We start from the raw sequence: 11,484 nt of genomic DNA on the forward strand, positions 1-11,484 counted from the left end.
GCTTCCTCTCCTCACATCTTGGGTTCAAACCCCATCAACAACGATTATTGATTCAATTTTTTTCTATTCATTCAATTGGTGACACGTGGCACCATTTGATCGGATGAAAATTTATTAAATTAAATAAAAATATTTATAAAAAAATATCCAATCATATAATGACACATGTCACCATCTGGTTTAGGATTAAATTTATTGAATTAATTAAAAGTTAGGACCAAATTAATAGAATGTGTAAGTAATAAGGACTAAATGTGTAATTATACAAAATTTATTAACTACCACATCATCTTCTCCGTTAATATTTAACGAAATATGGGTTGATTGACAATATTTAAATAGTTAGGTGACCGATTAATAAATTGAAAAATCGGTGGTTAAAGTAAAAATGATAAATAGTTAGGTGGTCAATGATATAGTTTATCCTAAAAACTAATGTTTCATAAATGTTGTATTTTAATTAAATTACATTTAGATTTTTAACTAACTTATAATTATAAGTTTAGTAATTTATAATTTAACGTTTTATAAATTAATTAAATGATACTCATTGTTAACTGTGCTCATCTACGCTAGACGAGCGTTTGTAGAATTTTTCATTATTTATTATGTATTTTTTTTATGAAACTTTGATGATTCGATGTATTTTAACATGATAAGCATAGTCAGCTGAGGCAACACGTGTCTAAGTAAGTTAATTTGGTAGCTAATTAGGCAGTTAAAACTAACTGCATGTAATTGGATGGGATTTTTATGCTATATAAGAAGTGTATTAGAACATTCAATATTCATTCATCTGAAATACTAAACATCATTCTTCTTCTTATACTTTCTCGGTACCGTCTTCTTGTTAGATATAGTTTAATGGTAATTAAATATGATATCAGAGCTAGCTTACCTAGAGAATTTTTTGCTATATTTTGTTAGTAATAATGTTGCAGAATAGCTTGGGGCAACACAGTGCGAGTTAAGACGCTGCGCAAGCTCCAATCAGTGTACGACAGCTTGAAGATGATATAGATGTAACTAGTCAGTCTGCAGATAACGTGGCTATAAACCGTGTAAATCCAAGTTTAATTCGACACTCCATGTTGACACAGAGTAAATGTGGTGTTTTTAAACTCAAGGTCTATTCGAGTATCCTGGATAGTGTGGTGCTTGCTGATGTCCATGGAGCAATGAAGTCTGATGAGTTTGACGTGTTGAACAAGAATAACACGTGGTCCTTGGTCAAGCTTCCATAAGGGAGAATTGTCGCGGGTTGTAAATGTCTTTTTAGGTTAAAGAAAAACTCTGACGGCTTGGGTTAGTGTTACAAAGCTCGATTAATTGTAAAAGATACTCTCAAATTTCAGGTCAAGATTTTAAAGAAATCTTCAATCCGGTAATTAAATTTTCCACCTTGAATATCATTCTACTACTTGCAGTCACAAGGAAGTGGGTTATGCGACAAGTGGATGTAAACAACGTTTTCCTCAATGGTGATCTGTGCTAAGACGTGTTCATACAACAATCTTCAGGGTTCAAATAACGGGAACCTGATGATTGACAGTTGGTTTGCAAACTTCAAAAAAACTCTATGATTTGCGCCAAGCTCCAAGATTTTGACATTCTAAGTTGAAGGAGAGTCTTGCCCAAATGGGGTTTCAAGAGTCTAGGGATGACACTTTGTTGTTTATCGAAAATAAGGGTGGATACATACATACATACTAGTGTATGTCGATGATATCATAGTCACTGAACACCCAGAAACTAGGGTTGAGAGTATTGTGAAATTGTTGGGTAAACTTAATTACTTTTTGAGGATAAAAGTTAGAAAATATAATGAATCTCTTGTCTCGAATAAATGAACATTTATATTGGAGTTGTTAGCTAAAACCAAACTAGCTAAGACAACACCAACCTTTACTCTTATGATAGCAACGACAAAATTGGCTCAAGATGCAGGCAAACTCCTTGAAGATGCTCGTGGATACCGTAGTATAATAGGAGCATTGATGTATGTCTGTTACACGAGACCATATATTATCTCTGGCATCAACAAGGTAGCTTAGTTCATGTATGCTCCATGTGAAATACACCTGATTGTTGTAAAAATAAATTTAAGATACTTGATAGGAACATTGGATTATCGGTCAGTGTTCTCACCAGTTACGTTTGGGTCACGTATAGTTGCGTTTGCAGATGCAAACTAGAGAGGAAGTATCGATGACCAGAGGCTTATTTGGGGCACTTTGTGTTTGTGGACAACAATATTGTGTCATGAAATTTAAAGAAGCAGAAATTTGTATCAAGGTCGACTAAGAAGGTCGAATATAGAGGTGTTGCAAATGCACTTGCAGAAGTCGATTGGGTTAGTGCCTTGTTGACATTTGCGTCTACCTTGTCATAACCATTTTTTTTAAAGAGAAAATAATTTGAATGACCGAAATACTTTATAATATACGATTTCAATCAAATTTTTTTAGATTTGCGAAAATAACTAAAAAAATTTGCAACGCGATCTCAAATTCGCAACACGAACTCCAATTTCGCAACACAGTTTCCAAATTCGCAACTCAGTTTTGAAATTCGCAACTCGAATTTCTTTTTCGCAACGCGAATTTGGAATTCGCAACACAGAAGTCAAATTCGCAAAGCGCGTTTATTTTCGCAACGCGAATTTTATTTTTGAATTCGAAACATGAATATTAATTTCGCAACACAAATGTAAATAATATATCCCGTAAATCGTAACTCATAACCTAAATTGCAACTCAGTCTCATCTCCATCTCTCACTCTCTACGGCGACATCCGTCCCCATCTCCGGCGACATTCGTCCCAATATCCGGCGCCCCCCTCCATCTCCATCTCTCAGAGCCACCCTCTCACAACCATTCACAACCACAAATGGAAAATCAACCATCGAGAGTTAGTTTTTTTAATTTTTTTTTTGAAAATTTTGTATTATTATTAGATTTTTCATATTTAAATTGATGATAAATATACTCTTAATTTCAATATATAGATTAACCATTTCACTTAGATTGCTTAGTAAATTCATTCGGTTGCTGCCAATACTGCTAAACTGTTTAGTCTTTAACACTGTGAAGTTAGTATTTGTCTTTTGGTTGAAGTAATGCAATTCATTTAAGTTTCAATTTGCAAAAGAAGAGTAGTTTTTGAAACTTAAATTTGCAACACGAAAATGAAATTCTCAACACGAAAATTGCAATGCGAAAATGAAATTCACAATGCGATTTTAGTTTTCGCGTTGCGAATTGCGTGTTGCGAATTTCATTTTCGAGTTGCGGTTTTCATGTTGCGAATTTAAGTTTCAAGAATAAACTACTATTCTTCTGCAAATTGAAACTTGAATGAATTGCATTACTTCAACAAAAAAACAAAGACAAATACTAACTTCACAGTGTTGCGAATTTAAGTTTCAAGAATAGACTACTACTCTTCTAGAATGTTGTCCTTGAACCTGCACTAAACCTATATGTTGTCCTTTTAAATGTTTATACTTACTTTTGGAATGTTATCTGATGCATTCTGTGAACTATGATAGAATAATGACTTGGGTGAATACCGGGCTAGTTTGAAACATATTTGGCTATATTTTCCATGTTTAATATCATGTCTGTTTATTGTGTATAATTTGTAGTTTTTGGTATATTATTAGTATATCTAACTTGGTATGTTTATTGTTTTTGTTAGGAATTTTTTTCGGCTGCATTGACTTTAAGGAATAAATTAAGCCTAGTCACTACAATTGCGTTGACATTTACATTTGTCCAAAGAAATTTGTTTGAGAATACTTGTTTCGGGCCATGGCTGAAAGTACAACATCCAGGTGGAGATTCTATATTGACTCATTTGTTTCTTCAGACCATGACTAACGATCTACCCGAGGGGATACAACGTGGTGATGAGGAGATATGGTTTCATTTTCCACCGGCGTATACTCATTTTGGGCGGGAGGAGTTTTGCTTAGTCACTGGTCTACGTTTCGAACGACACGATGAATTAGGCCCGTACACTAGTCATATCGCTCGCCCATCATGGTTATTTTGGGTTTTTTCTGAGCTGACAAAGGTGAAGGCCACTTTACACATCAATGATTTGAGAAGATTACTTCTTAAAGATGGTTTTACTCGGATGGATGACCTTGATGTTGTCCGAGTATGCTTTTTGTTACTTTTGTATGCCAACTTTTTACCCAAAGAGGGCAGACAACCTATTTCTCAGGATTTAATATTATTGGTAGAGGACCTAGATGCATGGAACGTGTTTCCGTGGGGTTCATATCTATGGAAAACTACCTAGAAAAATTGTCGTACGCCTTTGAGGACCGTCGTAATTTGCTTGGGCATGGTTCTAAATACACTTTGGCAAACTTTATTTGGGCCTTTAAGGTAAGAATTTCTATATAATGTTTCTAAAATTAATTATTTAACAATTACTAAAATTAATGTTTGTGTATTATATTGTTTGTAGATTTGAATATTTGAGGCATTTCCCAGCATGCGTACTTATGCCATCAAGAATTCAAATGATATTCCTAGGGCTATTACTTGGAGGAGGATTCGACTGTTGGATTGGGAATATTTACCATATACGACGATGAATGATGTAAGTTAACACAAATACTATCATATATAAACAAGTTATTACTAGTAGACGTTTGACTTTGTTTGGGCTTTTATATTGTTAGGAGGCAAACTATCCATTACAGACATTGACACCCAGAGAGGCTGAGCTTGCCACTGATTGGTGGCAAGCTAGTAGGTTTTTTTTTGATGGGACAGATGATGAGCATCCCCCACTTCGACACCGAGATCCATCACCTCATCGAGCCTCTTCTCCACTTCGACACTGAGATCCATCACCTGATCGAGCCGATTCTACACCTCGACACCGAGAGCCATCACCTGATCGAGCCGATTATACACCTCGACACCGAGAGCCATCACCTATTCCATCATATCATCGAGTCTCTTCTCCACCATCACCTCATGATAGGCGACTGGAAAAGATGCCACGATATTTATCTCCCCGTTCTCCACCTCCAAGGGATGAGTTAGGTGCTTTACGTGATGAGGTCAATGCTTTACGTGATGAGGTCGGTGCTTAACGTGACGACAATGGTGCATGGCGTGATGAGGCAAGGATTTTACGTGGTAAGGTAGCTGTTTTACGTGATGACAATGGTGCTTTACGTGGTGAGGTATCTGCTTTACGTGATGAGGTAGCTGCTCTACGTGAGATTATTTCATCGTTGCAGAATGAGATTCATACTCTATGCAATGAGGTAAGTTTCTTTAATTTTATAAGAAATACTATACTAAAAATGCAAATAACCTTTTTTCGGTATTATTTATTTATTTATTTACTGATTTATATATTAATTTATTTTTAGCGGCCCGATAAGGTATGTACTTTACGTCGGGTTTTTCTTGTACGACGGGGTTCACGCATCAGACGTCGTGGACGTGCCATTACGTCTCCTTTCACCCCAATAGTTCTAAGACTGCGTAAGAAGAAGCTCGTTCCACCTATCATTGTTCAAGATCCACCTCTCATTGTTCAAGATTTACCTATCATCGTTCAAGAGGCCCCTCCCATCATTCAGGATCCACCTCCCATCGTTCAAGATCCACATGGCATACTATGTCGACATATTGGTAAACCCCCTCTTGTGCCCGATATGATGGATCAGAGTTGGCTTTCGTATCAGTTACTGACTAGTACCATTCCTCAGCACGAGATATGCACACTACCGAACACAATTATGGATAATATCGTTTGGGCTAAGACTGCAGTTGATGTTTATCTACATGAGCGAAGCCAGGGGTACTACACTGACATATGCAAAATCGACAATACACATTTATTTCTTGAGCGGTCTTGGTGGGGTGTTTTATTAGGGGTTGAAGAGAATAAATATTTTGAATAGGAGGCAAGTATTATATTCTTTTTATATTGATTTTGATTATTATTTTTAAAATTTATTAAATTCACTAATATATGTATTTTTTTTATAAAACAACATATTCATGCATGGGTGTCACGTCTTCTAATTCTAAGGAAATTGAAGAAAATCAAAAAGACGCGATGGACTATTATGCCTTCGTCTTTTCATGCAGCTCACTTGCAGGATCAGAGAGACGCTTCATATGCGTTGGGTAATGGCAAAGCTATCCTTTATCCTGTGTGGTGGGAGGTTGATAAGGTTAATATTTATTTTTTCATATTTAAAGGTGTTCATAAAATTTATTTGATGTGCGCAGTTGAAGTATTATTTATTATATTGCAGGTGTTTATCACTGTTATGGAACGTCGTCATTGGATTCTCGTCAAGCTTCAGCTCCCATCCCTGAAGACGATAGTATATGACAACATGTTGAATTACATACCATTGTCTGATTTGAAAGATATTATTTGTAGGGGATGGAGCGATCTTTTGGCTAAATACTTGGATGCGATTGCTTATTGGACTAATTCAGGAAACAAGAAGCCAAATAAGTTAAAAGTTACAATATTGAGAGACGAGACAACACCACAACAAACGTCCGGAACCAGAGGGGATTGTGGTCCTCTTGTATGCATGTGATTGGAACTTATGACGAGAGGAGGTAAACAATTTCTACCTCTGACAGATAGAGATAGAGATGCAGTAGGGTTGTGGTTTCAGTATTTTATGGCTAGAGAGATATATGTGAGACGTGTCCTACCTGTATCCGGGTGCTTAAAGTGTGCATAAAAAACCATTTGTTATTGATAAGTTTGAGCAAGGGTTGTTAACATGTTACTCTTTGTTTTATATGAAATATTGATCAAAAGTAGTTTGAAAATGTTTGGTTAAGTACCTAGAATTCAATAATTTCAGCTCATATTTGTTGGTTTTGGATGTGTAGAAAATCTCATAGCCATAACGTTTCTGCAGGTTAATCCTTCCAGATGTTATAATGTCTGACCAATGTCTGTAAGCTCCCATTGTTAGGAGTATTTGGATGTACTATTTGGGGCAAATTGATGTATTAATGTGCTATAAAGTGTAAATAAATTTTTTTTTGTTTAATTGATTTGTTTTTTAATTTCAATCTGCATTATGTTGAAGGCAATAAAGACCTGTTGAAGGCACACTACCTTTAAGAAAATCGAATTTGCGTTGCGAATTCGATTTTCGTGTTGCGAATTTTAGTATAAAGTTATGATTTTCACGTTGCGAATTTTATTTTCGCATTGCAAATTTGAGTTACGAATCGGAGAAGTTCACAATAACCATCTTTTTTCTAGTTTCAATTCAAGACAAACACCTTCAAAAAGATAACAGACAACAATCTGATAAGTGATAACAACTGAACATATCATAGCAATGTTCAAACTCAAGTCACTAATATATGGCTAACTGAAAATGTATGCATTCACACATAATAGAACATTTGGATTTAAAAATCACCTAAGTTAATAGTCCAAAAGGTGAAGGCGGTTATGATTGGGATTTTGATTTTGATTTCCTTTTGCTTGGCACCATATGAGCTTTGGATTTTGATGAGGATCCATATTTTGGTAGAGGAAAATATGATTGTGATGACACTGGCGATCCACAGGTAAACCTTGTATGACCACGTTCCTTGCACCGACTACATATTGATATCTTCTTCTCTTAACCCTTAGACGGAATACGATCGTGATATTTTGGTCGGCCAGGTAGCCTTCTGTCCATGACTGGTGGTAAAACTATTTGTAAGTCATCTGGTATGTCCCACTCAGAAGGATGTGGAATAGGGTAGACAATCTCAGCATAAGTCTGTCTATATACTTCTGTAGTGTAGCAATCCATAGCGTATGCGCTTGAATCATCTTGGTTTAGATGAAGAGCAACTTTTATAACATGGCCACATGGATAACCAGATGTTTGCCATTTCATACAACTACACGTCTTTGTATTTAGATCGACAAGCCCATTTAAGTTATTATCCAAGACTTCAAACAAAGTGTTTGAACATGGTTCAAATCTCCATGACGTTGGCTTCACAACACGTTTCATTATCTTTTTTTCAGTCCATGGTGTAACACGACGTTCCAATGTTCCTGTAAATTTAAATAAATAATACTTAGTAAAATCTATTAAATATGATAAGTTACGATTTTCAAGAAATAATACCTGTATGGTTTATTTTCTTGTAGTATTACTGTTGAATAGAGGCTCGAAAAAACTCCATTAACATAGTAATGGGTAATTTTCGGGAATGACGACTTAGAGCGTTGATTGATTATGCACTATTAGACATCATGAAACCATATCTTGCTCCAAGTTGATGTACTCTTGACCATCTTTCAAACTCGACATCTTCTAGTGTTTGAGCACATTGAGGCAAAACACGTCTTAAACAATTTATATGCTTATTAAAATCCACTTCCCGATAAGCTTTTACAGCCTTCCAGTATGTCTATTTGTGATTTTTTTTATACCAGCAGACCTTGATTTTAGATTTTTGTACAAATGAACACTACAAAGTCCATGAAAAGCATATGAGAAACACCTTCTAATAGCGTTGTCAATTGAGTTTCCCCTAACGGATATGATTTTCAGATTGATAATAGGACCTATGCAATCCCTAAGATGCCCCATAAACCATGTCCATGAATCAGAGGTTTCATATTTGCCAACCCTGTAAGCTATTGGCAGTATCCCATTGTTAGCATCCATGGCTACAACTAATAAGTTTACTCGAAGGTATCGACCTTTCAAATGTGCTCAGTCAACTATATTAACTGGGCGCATGCAAGTAATAAACAAACGAATCTACAAAATAATATACACAAGAAATATAATCATTTAAATATGAAATACATGTAACTAACACAAACGAGTCAACAAAATTATATTGATTTACTAACCGCAGCACCAATGGAAATAAACAACAACTCAAAACATCAATCTCTATCTGTTTTGATATGAGTTACCGACCCATGATTTTTCGGCTTTAAATTATGACAATAAGCTGACAGTTGGGCAAACAATGTTTCTGGTGACTCACTCAACAATTCCAAGGCATAACATTTGGCTCTCCAAGCTTGAAAATATGAGATACTAATATTGAACCAAGCATTCATATCAGTCATAATTTCATGTCCCCTATATACTTTGCCATTCAAAAACATTAACTCAGCCAGAAAACCACCCAACACCTTTTTGTTTGCCTGTCTATGGTGAGGAAAAACTTGGGTTCTTGAACATGTATGTTTATCGATAAAAGTCCTAACTTGAAACATTTTGCAATCTTTTATCCTCTTTGCAATCATACGCCACGTATAGTTTTTTTCAATCCTACACTTTGTTTCGAAACGATCTTTGCTTGATTTGTTAACTTTTAGTTGATAGCCATCTTCCACACATTTCGTATACAAAGCTATCTTCAAGTCTTCCTTTGTATCAAAACAATCATCTTTCTTGACACAAATAACTTTTGTGTAACAATCAGCTGCTATCTTTACCAACTCTTCGTCTGATATCTGAAGTAATTATGGCATATTTCAGTTATACTCCCGTGGTATTTTCTTCTTTTTCTTTTCTTCGGGGACTTTTTCTTCTTCTTTTTATTCTTCAGGGTTATATGAATTACAGAATGGATGTTCAACATGTTCATTCACAGCTGTAACTTCATCCTCATTATCATCAACAACATCTTCCTCGGCAGCGACTATTTCATCATCAAAATTCGGGTATTGACCAATATCAAAATCATTACATGCATGGTCTGTTTCTTTTTCTGAAACATCATCAAAATCTGAGTATTGACCAAGATCAAAGTCTGGGTATTGACCAAGATCAAATTTCGAATACTGACTAGTACTCACATTTTTTTTTCTGTTGGCTCATCATCGTCTAACTGGTCAATATGAAAATTGGAATTTGGTACTGAAAGTTGATTGGGATTTGGATTAGGGAAAGGTTGTGAGTTTTGAGATTGTGTTTGATATTGTGTTTGGTATTGGAAATGTGGTGAAACAAAATTTTCTTGGTGATGAAATTGTGGTGGAACCAAGAAATTTTGAGGTTGATAACAACGTTGTACATTGTGAGCACCATAAACTGAGGCTGAAGAACTTAGTTGATTACTACCCGTTACTGACCTAACTTCACTACTTCTAGGTTCAACAACATACAATGTAACATCATCTTGCGAAACACTAATGTAAGCAATGAATCGTTCAACATCTTCATTGTCGGTAAACAAATAAACTTTACCTTTTCTCTGATAAGATAGCCTAAATCCACTTAGAGGCTCTAAATTCAATTTTTTTGAAACACGAAACATTAAAGTTTCATAAGTTAACTTTTTTAATGACAGTTTTAGTTGAAGATTCATGGGTAAAAGCATATATTGTAAAACACCATTAACATTCTCTCATGACCCTCCATAACACAAATCTATCCAAACATGATCAACATTAGATGATTTCATTCTACAAATTGTAAATTAATTTACTAAACAAACGACCTATAAACTAGATATCATCACTAACTTAGAGAAAAACATACCTTTATTAAGTTGAGAGTTGATAATTTGGGAGAGAAACCATTAAAAAATAATATAGAAATCGAATTATGTAAAAAAAATTAGAGATGGTGAAGGATGTCGTTGGATATAGGAATGGATGTCGACGGAGAGAGTGAGAGATGGAGATGGAATGAGTTTTGATTTAGGGATTTAGGTTATGAGTTGTTGTTGCTACGTAGTTTATATACCAAAAACATTTATATTGTGAAAATAAAAGCTGTTGCAAAATTAAAATTCGTGTTACGAATTCGAAAATCGAGTTGCGAAAACAAAATTCGTGTTGCGAATTAGAAAATCATGTTGCGAAAAGGAAACTTGTGTTGCGAATTTAAAAATCGCGTTGCGAAAAAGAAATTTGAGTTGTGAATTCAGAAATCTAGTTGCGAATTTGAAATTCCGTGTTGCGAATACCAAATTCGCAACGCCAATTTGGGAAATGCGTTGTGAAATTGGAGTTTGTGTTGCGAATTTGAAAATCGCGTTGCGAATTCATAAATCGAGTTGCGAATTCGAAATTCCGCTTTGCGAATTTGGAAATTGTGTTGTGAAATTGGAGTTCGTGTTGCGAATTTGAGATCGTGTTGCGAATTTGTTGGTTATTTTCGCAAATCCAAAAAGAGTTGGTTAAAATCGTATATTATAAGATATTTTCGGTCACTCAAGTTATTTTCTCTTTTTTAAATAATTAAATATTATTTAAAAACAATTATGACTTATTTGAAAATTGGCGATTTTTTTAGTTGATTTAGATTAAATTGGATCGGAGTTGCTATCGACCTTTAGGCTAGGTAGGCCGAATACCTAAAAACGTATTTTAAAAACAATTTAAGGAAAAATCGTTTTTAAGACTAAATTTGGTATGCGTTTACCAAAAATCCGATTTAATGGGTTCAGGAGTCTATTACGCGAGGGGAAGGATTAGCACTCCCA

The sequence above is a fragment of the Hibiscus syriacus genome, unplaced genomic scaffold, assembly GCF_006381635.1.
Source record: "Hibiscus syriacus cultivar Baekdansim isolate YM2019G1 unplaced genomic scaffold, ASM638163v2 tig00110505_pilon, whole genome shotgun sequence".
In the NCBI taxonomy this organism is placed as follows: Eukaryota; Viridiplantae; Streptophyta; class Magnoliopsida; order Malvales; family Malvaceae; genus Hibiscus; species Hibiscus syriacus.